General features: G+C 38.4%; 1 protein-coding gene across 12 annotated transcripts in view; it reads right to left on the reverse strand.

The window, feature by feature from the left end:
• The window catches only part of PDE4D (phosphodiesterase 4D), a 1,645,162-nt gene that overhangs the window by 835,816 nt on the left and 795,353 nt on the right, over positions 1-13,993 (reverse strand). Inside the window, exon 1 of one of the 12 annotated variants that reach the window (XM_049857590.1) lies at positions 9,132-9,173. The exons of the other annotated variants lie outside the window; for them this stretch is intronic. The gene's annotated coding sequence lies outside the window, so the exon portion shown is untranslated. Of the gene's footprint in view, positions 1-9,131; positions 9,174-13,993 lie in introns of those variants that run through there. 12 annotated transcript variants of the gene reach the window in all.

The following is a 13,993-nucleotide window of genomic DNA, read 5'->3' on the forward strand; positions in this document are numbered from 1 at the left end:
GAAGATTTTAAATTATCCCGGACAGAGAAAAGAAAGATGATTTTAACAAGACTGGAAACAGATGGGGTATTGGTTAGGAAGCAAATATTTTTGTTCATCTGTATTTATCACTGTTAGGTGTGTCAAGTTGATTTTGACTCATAGCAACCCCATGAGACAGAGTAGAACTGTCCCATAGGGTTTTCCATGCTGTGATCTTTGTGGGAGCAGATCACCAGGTCTTTCTCCCACAGAGCTGCCAGTGGGTTCGAACTGCCAACCTTTCTGTTAGCAGCCTAGTGCTTAACCACTGAGCCACTGGGCTCCTTTTATTTGCATTTAATTAGGTATAATTAACTGTGCAGATTATGAAGGCATGATGCCAGTAAATGGTCTCATTGACTCATCTGCTGAGGTCCTCCATTCGCTAAGCCCTTTTCCCTGGCAGTGGCAGTCAGTGCGCCATCAGGTGGTGACACAGTGAAGCAGCAGGTACCTCACAAAGCTTTTCAGGTGGGAGAGGACTCTGGAGGATTGCTGGAAAAAAGGGATAAACATGCCCATATTCCTGGAGCTTTGGTTTGCTCAAATTTTTATTCTCGTTTTTGCTGAAGCTCAATTAAAATTGATAATAAACATATATACGATACCTGTTACAAAGTAGAATTTTAAAATTAATGGGCACTGAGTTTCTGTTGAGAGTGAAGAAAAAGTTTCGGAAATAAATAGTCGTGATGGTTGCAAAACCAAGTAATTAATGTCACTGAATTGTCCACTACGAACTGGTTAAAATGGCAAATTTTCTGTTATCTATATTTTACCACAATCATTTGTTTTTAAGGATATTGAAATACCTCATGAAGTAGAATTTAAGAAGCTACATCAAGCAGGCTTCCATCGAACACTGGTTCTAACTCTTACTGGTTCGTAAAAATTCAGCAAATTTCTTAACATTTCCGAGTCTCATTTCCTCATCCATAAAATGGGGGATAATAAGATAAAACTGGTTGTGCTCAAGTTAATTCCCACTCATAGATGCCCTATGTGTTTCACTAGAACTGTGATCCATAGGGCTTCGAATGACTGTAATATTTCAGGAATAGCTAATCAGGCCTTTCCTCCATGAAGCCTCTGGATGGATTCAAACCATCAATCTGTTTATTAGTAGTTGAGCACTTAACTATTTGTACCACCCAGGGAATAATGATAGCTGTCGTGAAATATTTTAATGGTAATTTGAGACTCTCATTACCTGTTCAAGATCCTTGCTTTTCCTCATGCCCCACCATCACCTTTGTATGTTATTCCTTGGATTTCTCTTCTCTTCTGTTTTGCCTGAAGGAATTAAAGACCCACTTACATAAGGATCCCTGGTGGTATAGTGGTTAAAGGGTTCATCTGCTAACCATAGGGTCAGTGGTTCAAAACCACCAGTGGCTCCTTGGGGTAAAGACATGGCAGTCTGCTTCTGTAAAGATTTACAGCCTTGGAAACCCTGTGGGGTAGTGATAAGTTGGAATTGACTGGATGGCTGGGGGTTTAGTTTCATTTTTTTCTGGTCAGAGCTGCTCAGTCCATCCCTATGTGCATTTGCCAGATCTTAAACAGTCCTTAGTTTTTTTCAATGTCCCTAATGATTTACAATCACTTGTTTCCCTGAGTTTTGTTCTCTACATGACTTGGAGAGCTGGGTCATGCATTCTTTTATTCACCGGAGGATGTACAGTGAATATTTGTTGAATAATTTAAAAGAACATAAAAAAAAAAAAACCTTGAAATAGCAAGAAACAAGAGTAAACAAAGCAGTAAAAAGACAATCTGCAGGAATTACATTCATTGCCCAAAAAAGGAGATATATCTCTTAGGAGAAAGCCGTGATGCTCTTCTAGTCAGCTTGCAAGTATGATGATTGTGATCAGTGGAATATATTACATATAAAACTGACTTATAGTCCTGGTTCTCTGTGAATGTTAACAGTAACTATGATTTGCAGTGTTTTTTGGAAAAGAAGTCAGTCTTTAAATCTTAAGTGCTTAATTTAAATTGTTAAGAATTAGTCTGCACGGATTTTTATTGGAAACTCTTGGACTGAGGAAACTATTAGAAATCCCAAGGGCTTTATTTAATAAACAATTCTCATAAACATCAAGATCTGTTGTTCTTTCACATCAAGACAGATCAGGTCCCTAAAAGTTTACTTTACTTGGAACCAGGAGAGCTTTGATTCAAATCAGTCTCCAATGCACTATGTGACCATGGCCAAGTAAGTAAACTTTTCTGAATCTCAGTTTTTCCATTAAAAGGCTGCTAAGACCACCCTAAGGGCTACTGTTGTAGTTACCTAGTGCTACCTACCACAAGTGAGTGTCTTTAAAGAACAGAAATTTATTTTCTTACGGTTTTGGAGCCTAGAAGTCTGAATTCAGGGCACCAGCTTTAGGGGAAGGCTCTGTCTCTCAGTCAGCTCTGGGGCGGTGGCGGGGGGGGGGCGGGGGAGGGACCTTGTCTCAGCTTCTGTAGCCTTAATGTTCCTCTGTTCCTTGGTGATCTTCATGTGGCATCTATCTTCCCCCATCTGTGCTCTCTTCTGTGCCTCATCTACTTTTCTTTTATTACTTAGAAGTTATTAGGTTTAGGATCCACCTTACTTGGGCATAACCTAATTAAGAAAGAAAATTTTATTTCCAATTAGGGTCACATACACAGGTACAGGGGCCAAGACTCCAACAGATACATTTGGGGGATATAATTCAACCCATAATAGCTGCTAAACCAACCCACTGCTGTCGAGTCGATTCCGACTCATAGCGACCCTATAGGACAGAGTAGAGGTGCTCTATAGAGTTTCCAAGGGGTGTCTGGTGGATTTCAACTGCTGACCTCTTGGTTAGCAGCCATAGCACTGAACCACTGTGCCACCAGGGTTTCCATAATAGCTGCTATCAGAGTTAAATTAAATAATGCATAAAAAATGCCTAGCACTGTGCCTGGCACTCTTAGTTCTCTTTTTTTCCCCACTCATCATCTGCCCCCAACACACAATTTTCTCTAATATTAGTGTCTTTGCAATAAACCTGGTGGCATAGTAGTTAAGAGCTCGGCTGCTAACCAAAAGGTTGGCAGTTCAAATCTACCAGCTGCTTCTTGAAAACTTTAGAGGGCAGTTCTACTTTGTCCCATACAGTTGCTATGAGTCAGAATTGGCTGGACAGCAACTTTGTTTTTCATTTTTTATGGGTTTGCAATAAACATTTTATAAGTTAAATGCTATCAAATATTGTTTTATTGGGAAAGTAATATTTTCCCAACACTGATTTTAAAAAATGATTAGTTTCAGGTTTTAGATCATCTGTGAACATACTAATTATGTAAAATATTTTACCTCACTTTTATATGAATCAAAGCTTGTAACTATACTGTCATAAACATACAAGATACCCAGGGACTAGAACATCTAGCTCACTTGGCATAATATAGTTTATAAAGAATACGTTCTACATCCTACCATGGTAAGTAGCATCTGGGGTCTTAAAAGCCTGTGAGCGGCCATCTAGGACACTCCACTAGTCTTACCCCTTTGGTAGCAAGGAAGAATGAAGAAAACTAAAGACACAGGGGAAAGATTAGTCCAAAGGACTAATGGACCACATCTACCATGGCCTCCACCTGACTGAGTCCAGTACAACTAGATGGTGCCCAGCTACCACCACTGACTGCTCAGACAGGGATCACAATAGAGGGTCCCAGACAGAGCTAGAGAAAAATGTAGAACAAAATTCTAATTCAAAAAGAAACCCCAGGCTTGCTGGCCTGACAGAGACTGGAGAAATACTGAGAGTATGGCCTCTGGACACCCTTTCAGCTCAGTAATAAAGTCACTCCTGAAGCACACCCTTCAGCCAAAGATTGGACAGGCCCATAAAACAAAATGAGACTAAAGGGCTGCACCAGCCCAGGGGCAAGAATTAGAAGACAGCAGGGAACAGGAAAGCTGGTAATAGGGAATCCAAGGTTGAGAAGGGAGAGTGTTGACATATCATGGGGTTGTTAACCAATGTCATAAAAGAATATGTGTACTAACTGTTTAAGGAGAAACTAGTTTGTTCTGTAAACCTTCATCTAAAGTACATTAAAAAAAAAAAAAGATACCCACAGACCAATGTAGCATCATTAAGTTATAAATTTAATGTTGATACAACTTTAGCAAAAGGAATAAACCTACATGAGAAACAATATAACTCTTCAGCAATATGAAGATAACAATTTCATTCTCTTTATTTACAAACATGCTATATACATGCATGCATGTATATTTTGAATATAACAGATGATTTATATCATCATATAGTTTTGACCCATTAATCAACTAATTTGAAAGTTTATTGAGTGTTTTCTATATGCCAGGCACTGTACTAAGAGCTGATATACAAACAGAAACAAGAGACACTCTTATCTTTATGGAATCCACAGTCCAATGGAGGAGGAAGGTAAGACATAAGGCAGATAGTAAAGTGTGATAAACACCATGATAGAGGGTCCAAGATTATAAGCAACATAATATTAAAAGCAGTTTTTGCAGTTTAGACCAGTTCCTCCCTAATACCACAACTGTCCCTTGACATGTTCATTTAAGGAGGCTTATTTAGGGGAAATGCAAGGCAGAACACATTTTCCTACCTTTAGGTCAAATACACCAACAATGCTAGAAGTGAAAAATGGAACATAATTTCCAAGTCTCAGCCTCTGTCAATTTAAACGGAAATAGACAGTTGGTTCAGCATATGTTGATTTCTTAAAATCGGAAATAGACTCTCTTAGCCATATGCCTCAGGAAAATAAAATGTGTGGGCTAGTTTTTTCACTTTTATTAGAAGGAAATTTCCAGCTGATGATGGATGACACTCCTAAACTGGGATGGGGGGTGAGCGGATGGCAAAAAGACCAAATGAGACAATTACGGTACTTTTTCCTCATTATTTGGGTGAGATTCCTGGATATCATCAAGACTGAGAACTCATTTCAAATCACCAGTTAGAACATAAACAAAAAACAGTAAATCAAAATTAAAAGCTATAAGGAGGGAAAGAAGCCAGGGGTGAACCTTGGAATAGCAACTGAATGGGCTGAGCACAGAGTTCTGGTCCAACATCCTGGTTTAAGACCTGGTTCTTGGAGGAATTTCTTAACCACTCTGAGACTCAGTTTACTCATCAGTAACATAGAATTAAATAAGACATATTCATAGAGTTGCTAGAAAATTCAAGAGAATAACGTATGCCATGTGTCTGACCTATAGTATGCTCTCAATACTAATAAGAGTAATAATAAATGAATAATACATTGGAAAGAAAATAAATAAGAAGAAACAGCAATTTAAAGGACTACTATTGCTCCATTGAAATATAATCTTCCTTTATTGTCTTCTATTTACTCTCCTCACACATATGCACTAATAATAATATCTGCTGTATGTTTTGAGTCATATGCTGGCACTAGGTAAGTATTTTGTAGGTCTTATTTCATTCAATCTCTAGTTGGTAACCTCAATATCCCCATTTGACAGAAATGAAAATTGAAGCATAGATACATGAAATACCTTGCCCAAGGACACACAGTTTGGAAGGAATGCAGTCAGAACTTGAGCCCAAATCTATTCTGATTCTGAAGGTCATGTTCTTGACTTACATGCTCTTAAACATTTATTAATAATAATAATCTCTTAAGAATGTTCCTTAGAAGCAAGGATGGTGCGATTTTGTCTCACATACTTTAGGCATGTTTTCAGGAGGGACCAGTCCCTGGAGAAGGGTATCATGCTTGGTAAAGTAGAGGGTCAGCAAAAAAAGAGGAAGACCCTCGACCAGATGGATTGACACAGTGGCTGCAACAATGGGCTCAAGCATAGCAATGATTGTGAGGATGGCACAGGGTTTCATTCTGCTGTACACAGTGTCACTATGAGTCAGAACCGACTCTACAACACTTAACAACAAACTCTTATTTTGTCTCCTGTTCCCAATGAAACTTGAAATATCCTTGGTTTGATTCAGAAGTCATTAACTCAAATCTCTCTAAGATGTTTCTCCCAGGATGCCCGAAGAAGTAAACTTGTCACCGTGTTGAAGACACAGCTATTGATCTCTATTTGTCTGGAACAAAAGAGAAAGAAGGAAACCCAAGAATCAGAGAAAGAACCAGACTACAGGACTAACTGTCTCCATGAACCTCTCTCTGCCTCCTCTACCTTGAGATCAGAAGAACTAGATGGTGCCTGGATACCACTACCAAACATTCTAATTAGGGACACAATAAGTGGATCCCAATGGGAAGGAGAAAGTTGTGGAACAGAACTTAAAATTCTTAAAAAATCCAGACTTATTTAGGCCGGAGGAGTCCCTAATACTACTGCCCTGAATTACTCTTTAACTCTTGAGTGGAAACTATCCCTTGAAGCCACCTTTAAAGTGAGTAACAATTTAACTCAAAAAATAAAGATTGTCAACCTTGAGTATTGGATTCTTTTTAAAAACTATGTCTATAGAAGACTTAATGGACAATAGCTATTCTAAAGCATAGACAAGAAGTTTGGGGGACAGGGAGTTTAAGTCAATGAGAGTGAAACAACTATAACAGAAATGAGAATGCTGACACAATGTGAAGAATGTAACCCATGTCACTGATCACTATATCTAGGAACTGTTGAATGGGAATGGGTTTTGTTGTATATATTTTCACCAAAAATAAAATATTATTAAAGATATTTCCCACCATGTTGTTTCTCTTTTGTTCTCTCCCATTTCAAGGTATTCGAGGCAGTGCAATAGAAAGCTTTAAGCTGAGCTTAGTGAGGCACAAACAGGCTATTCATTCTCCATGTGGTAGCTCAGATTGGCGCTTTGCTCTTGGTGTCACCAGGTAGCTATACCTCTCTGAATAATTTGACCCACAATGTCCCAGGAAGCATTGTAGACAGTTTCAGGTCCTACATAGGCCATTATTAAATTGTATTAGATTATTAATATTTAGAGGGAAAACAGATTGCCTGTGACTAATACAGTACAGGGCAATACATACAGTTGGGTTTCAAAGTTTGTCCTCTGCATGCCTTCTATAACTAGTAAAATACAACTGTTGTTTTGTGCCATTAAGTCAATTCTGACTCAAAGCAACCCATATGACACAGAAGAACTGCCCCATAGTGTTTCCTAGGCTGAAATCTTTACAGGAGAAGATTGCCAGGTCTATTCTCCCTCAGAGCAGCTGGTGGGTTCAAACCACTGAACTTTCAGTTAGCAGCCAAGCACTTAATCATTGTGCCACCAGGACTCCTTAAAACTTAAAATGTGACTGATTATTTGTATTTAATTCCCCCCCCATTTTAGTCAAATGAGACCTAAAAAATGAATGTTTATAGTTTTTTTTTTATTGTGGAAGGTCAGGTATCATAAATATATATATACACATGTGTGTGTGTTTGTGTGTACATATATATACATATACACACATATAGATAAATCTTCAAAACCAAAAAAACCAAACCTGTTGCCGTCGAGTGGATTCCAACTCAGAGAGACCCTGTAGGACAGAGTAGAACTGCCCCATACAGTTTCCAAGGAGTGGCTGGTAAATTCAAACTGCTGACATTTTGGTTAGCAGCCGAGCTTTTAACTGCTATACCACCAGGGCTCCATGTATATATAATGATAGTGAAGAGAGTAAGATTTCGCCTCACTTACTATGGACGTGTTATCAGGAGGGACCAGTCCCTGAAGACAGACACCATGTTTGGTAAAATTGAGGGTCAGAGAAAAAGAGGAAGACCCTCAAGAAGATGAATTGAAACAGTGGCTGCAACAATGGGTTCAAACATAGCAACAATTGTGACAATGGTGCAGGTCTGGACAATGTTTCATTCTGTTGTACATAGGGTTGCTATGATTCTGAATAGACTCAATGCACCTCACAACAATAACATGTGTGTGTGTGCGTGCATGTGTGTGTGTATATATATATTTTATGAGCAATGTTAAAATCACCAAAATGCTGTACATTTCTAGATAAAACATTCATAATGCTCTTATTTTTATAATAATCATGGTTCCCAGATTTAATTAGTGGGTATTTAGAAGATATTTAGAGAATGTACTTCTGAAAATTTTATCATATTCCTATACAACCCCAGGCTTGTAAGAGTTTCACAAATGCATATTTCATAATCCTATATTTATGAAGAAACTGTTGACATTGTGTCTTTAAATGAAAAAAAGAAATAGAATGAGCAAGATAGATCAATACTGAACAGGTTGATCCAGGAGACACCTTGGCATGATACATGGCTACTGTTTCCTAGACTAGGTGGTTTTAATCAATAGGCCTTTCAAATTCATGCTATTCATTGTTGAACAGATTTATCATTCCAAAATATTAGAGCTAGAATAGCCTGAAGTTTCCTAAACACTAAAGCTTCTTCTTAAGAAGGTTTTCACCTGCAGTGTGATGGAAAGCCCTGCAGTGTGATGGATCGCTTTTGTGTGACCTCTCTAGCCAGGGTCTTGTAGCTCCCATCCAAGTGATTGGGCAGGACTGTGTGATAGGGTAATTGTGGCCCACCAAAGGGGTTGGTTAGTTTTGCCATCCTGCTGGGCTTAAAATGAGCCACTCCAGAAGAAAGAAAGAGAGGACCCCACCACCACCAAGGAAAAAGACCCAGAAGCCAGCACGTCCTTTGGACCCAGATCACTGAACTGAGAAGCTCCTGGACTCGGGAGACAGAGAGGCAGCTATAACCTTGAAGACAGTGATAACTGGCAGCAGGGACCCGGCAGCAGGAGATAGCATGGTGGGCTTCCCAGCCCATGGAGAGAGAAAGCTGATTGCCTTTGGACAGAGACTGAGGGCCAGGGAGAGGCATGCCTGCAAGCACAGCTGGGTAGAGGCTGTCCTGATGGAAGAACTGTATTCTTGAGTGTTCCTGAGTTTGAATTGTAACCTATGATTTCCCTAATAAACCCCATAATCATGAGAATGGACTGGGAGCTTTGTGGGGCCATTGCAATGAATTATCCAAACAAGCGAAGAAGTAGAGAGTGTCGCAGGAGGGATGACTGGTGTCAGAATTGGTAAAGATGGTGACAAGAAAAGGCATGTCTGACCTCCGCCTCAGAGAAATCAATCTTGGGCTGTTGATCTTGATTCTCCTCCACTGTCGTGAAGTTAGAGGAGGTCATACAGATTGTCCAAGCTGTTTTCACAAGTCCATGTAGAAAAAACAGAAATATGGACAACTTCACATATTTTTCATTAAGCTACTTTTATCCAATTCAAAGAACTATCCGTTATTCAGATATGATCTTTGCCTTTTTTTTTTAGTTTAAAATATCTATGCTTTTATGGACTGATAAGAGTGTAAGATCATTTTTTAAAAGATCTCACTTGGCAAACAAGAAGTAGGCAATACATAAGTCATCATATTTTAAAAAATAAGTATTTAAAAATGTAAAATCTGATAATCACTGGTCTATATCTCGTAAGATTACTAATGAATCACTAATACAATGACTTAAGTGTGTTTTTTTTCCTTAGTACATTTTAATTATCTTCAGACAAGGAAAATGCATATGAAGGTGGATCTAGGAAACCCAATCAGTCCATCTATATTTTTCTCATATTCCTCAGAGACAGGTCTATACATCAGAATCTTTTGTTTTGCTATATAATTCCATTGTTTTTGCTGTTGTTAGGTGCCCTTGAGTTGATTCTGACTCATATGTACAACAAAGATGAACACTGTCTGGTCCTGTGTCATCCTCACAATCATTGTTATGGTTGAGCCCATTGTTGCAGCCATTGTGTCAATCAGTCTTGTGAGGGTCTTCCTCTTTTTTGCTGACCCTCTACTTTACCAAGCATGATGTCATTCTCCAGTGAATGGCCCCTTCTAAAAATATGTTCAAAGTAAGTTAGACTAAGTCTCACCATCCTTACATCTAAGGAGCATTCTGGCTGTTTGTTCTTCCGGCGGTCCATGGAATAGTCAGTATTCCTCACCAACACCACAAGTCAAAGGCATCAATTCTTCTTTGGCCTTCCTTGTTCATACTCCAGATTTCACATGCATGTGAAACCAAAAATCAAAACCAAACCCACTGCCACTGAGTCGATTCTGACTCATATTGATCCTATAGGACAGAGAAGAACTGCCCCATAAAGTTTCCAAGGAGCACCTGGTGGATTTGAACTGCCAACCCTTTGGTTAGCAGCTGTAGCACTTAACCACTAAGCCACCATGGTTTCCTCATGCATATGAAGTAATTAAAAATACCATGGCTTGGGTTAGATGCGCCTTAGTCCTCAAAGTGACATCTTTACTTTTCAACACTTTCAAGAGGTCTTTTGCAGCAGATTTACCCAATGCAATGTGTCGTTTGATTTCTTAACTGCTGCTTCCATGGGTGTTGATTGTGGATCCAAGTAAAATGAAATCCTTGACAACTTCATACTTTTCTCCATTTATCATGATGTTGCTTACTGGTCCAGTTGTGAGGATTTTTGTTTTCTTTATGTTGGGGTGTAATCCATACTGAAGGCTGTGGTTTTTGATCCTCATCAGTAAGTCCTTCAAGTCCTCTTCACTTTCAGCAAGCAAGGTTCTGCTGTCTGCATAACACAAGTTGTTAATGAATCTTCCTCCAATCCTGATGCCACATCCTTCTTCGTATAGTCTAGTTTCTTGGGTTATTTGCTCAGTATACAGATTGAATAAGTATGGTGAAAGGATACAACCCTGACATATACTTTTCCTGACTTTAAACCACGCAGTATCCCCTCGTTCTGTTTGAAAGACTGCGTCTTGATCTATGCACATAAAAAATGGACACATCTAAATACCCTAAAGAATCGAGTTACTGGGCATGAAATCTGTTCTTGAGATGGTTTCTAAATTCAAGTGGGATACACTCAAGGGTGGTACTTTGGCTCTCATGGACTTGTTTCGATTTTCTTCAGCTTCGACTTAAACTCGCTTATGAGCAATTGATGGTCTTTTTGTAGATGGGCCCTGGCCTTGTTCTGACTGATGATATCGAGCTTCTCCATTGTCTTCTTCCACAGATGTAGTCGATTTGATTCCTGTGTATTGCATCTGGTGAAGTTCAAATGTACAGCCACCATTTATGGTGTAATAAAACTATTTGCAATGAATAAGTCGTTGGTCTCATAAAATTCTACCATGCAATCTCCTCCGTTATTTCTATCAACATGACCACATTTTCGACTACTGATCCTTCTTCGTTTCCAACTTTCTCATTCCTATCATCACTGATTATCAATGCATCTTGAATGCATGTTTGATCAATTTCTGACTGCGGAAGTTGGTAAAAATCTTCAGTTTTCATCTTTGGCATTAGTGGTTAGTGGATAAATTTGAATAATAGTCATATTAATGGGTCTTCCTAATAGGCATACGGATATTATCTCATCACTGACAGCATTGTACTTCAGGATATATCTTGAAATGCTCTTTTGAATGATGAACGCAAGGCCTTTCCTCTTCAATTTGTCATCTGGTGTAGTAGACCATATGATTGTCTGATTCAAAATGGCTAATACCAGTCCATTTCAGCTCCTAAATGCCTAGGATATATTGATGTTCATGTTCCATTTCATTTTTGACAACTTGCAATTTTCCTAGATTCATGTTTCCAATTATTAATGAATGTTTAAAGCTGTTTATTCTCATTTTGAGTGGTACCACATCAGCAAATGAAGGTCCTGAAAACTTTACTCCATCCATGTCATTAACATTGACACTTAAAAAAAAAAAAAATTTTTTTTTTTTTTTTATACTTTGAGGGGAAACCCTGGTGGCATAGTGGTTAAGTGCTACAGCTGCGAACCAAAGGGTCGGCAGTTCAAATCCACCAGGTGCTCCTTGGAAACTCTATGGGGCAGTTCTACTCTGTCCTATAGGGCCACTATACGATCACTATGAGTCGGAATCGACTTGATGGCACTGGGTTTTTTTTTGTTTTTGTTTTATACTTTGAAGAGGCAGCTCTTCCCCATCGTATTTTGAGTGCCTTCCAACCTGAGGTGCTCATCTTCTGGTACAATATCAATGTTCTGCTGCTATTCATAAGGTTTTCACTAGACATTTTTTTCAGAAGTACACTGCCAGGTCCCTTTTCTTAGTCTGTCTGAGCCTGGAAGCTCAGCAGAAACCTGTCCACCATGGGTGATCCTGCTGGTATTTGAAGTATCAGTGGCTTAGGTTACAGCATCACAGCAACATGCAAGCTGCCACAATTTTTATTATATAAAAAATTTTTTTTTTTTTTATATAATAACAGTGAAATGATGAGTATTTGAACATTGAAAATTTTGTAGGTACAACATACTACACTGATGCAATTTTAATAAGAAAAGCACAATAGTAGCCATTCTTCAGGATAAAAGAGTTGTTTTAATAATTTAGCATCTTTCAAAAGCCATAGAAAATCGGCAAATCTGGAGAAAACAGAAAAAAATATAATGAAAAAGCTGAAAAGGGGAAAGGAGAAAGGACATCAAATGTTAATTAATGCATGTTCAGATCATTATCATGAGAATGAAAATGAAGAATAAAAGAATAGTACAAGCCAGATCATTCGGTAGGCTATTACTATGCAGTTCAAGATGAACACATTAAAATCGCCGACATAAAATTGTTATTTTCTTTCAAACATACAGGAACACTAGATTGCTTAGAAAGCAGAAAGCACATAACGATCATTAGTTGTTCTCATCACATTCTGTTTGGAGAATATCTGCAATGCCCTTGGGGGAAGGTTCTCATGGAGAAAAGAGATAACAAGTTTGAAAAGGGGAAATAAAAGGTGAGTTCTATTTTACATAAATTTTGGCCTCTGTTTTTACATTAAAATAAACCCCCCAAGTTTATTGATACAACCTCTTTGGAAAACTGTTAGTATCTATTACAGCTGAATTTATCCATACCCTAAACCAGTAGTTCTACTACTTAATACTCAACAGAAATGTGTATGTGTGTTAGTCAAAAGGCATGCACTGGAATGTCTATAGCAGCAGTATTTGTAACAGCCTCAAATGTGTAAACTACCCAAAAGTCCATCAACAGTGGAACAAATAGTGATCTACCTCCACAATGGAATATGAATGAATTTCACAAACTAACCATTGACAAAAGGAGGCAGTCATAAGAAAGTACATATTGTATCATGCCATTCTATAAAGGACAAAGAAGCCGACTACTCTATGCCGTTAGACGTGAGGACAGTAATGACCCCGGGAGAAAGGGAATAGTAATTGGAAGAAAGTATGAGAAGAACTGGGGGTGTGAAGAGGGAAGACTGGGAAAGTTCTGTTTGTTGATCTGGGAATTGGTAATATAAACATGAAAGTTCATGGAGCTGTATACTTATGTATACTTTGCTAAATACATGCTATATACTACAATGCAACATTACAAAGAAAAATGAGGCCCTAAAATAAATAAATTACCAGGGAGGTAAATATCCAGCAGTTTCTAATACAATACTATGATGCTTTTTCTAAACCTAGAAAGCAGCAAAAGAGTTTGGTGGGGGAAGAAAAAAATACACCAGAATGAGATTTACAAAACAGTATACCTAAAAAATACAAAGCAGTTTTCAAACTGACAGCATGTCCCATAGGGGGGCATTACTTTCTGAAAACATGCTTTTTTAGGGGGGAAAAAAATTAGCACAAGCCCTAGAAAGATATCTGTATGTACCTTCTAAAGTTACATCTGAATTATCTATCTCATTCCATTATGGTCTGGTCTGGACTAAAATTTCAATTTTGGGGAAGTCAGTATTATAAATAACATCATTTGCCAGGACTACTTAGTAAGTGCTTAAAATTTTGGGAGGTTTCATGTTTCTCAAGCAATACATATGTTGGATAAAAATACAGACCTGTGGGAAGATTGGGCTCCAGTATGATCATTTCTAATCCGATTTTTAGAGACCTCATCGCT

Source organism: Elephas maximus, chromosome 2, assembly GCF_024166365.1.
Source record: "Elephas maximus indicus isolate mEleMax1 chromosome 2, mEleMax1 primary haplotype, whole genome shotgun sequence".
Taxonomy (NCBI): Eukaryota; Metazoa; Chordata; class Mammalia; order Proboscidea; family Elephantidae; genus Elephas; species Elephas maximus.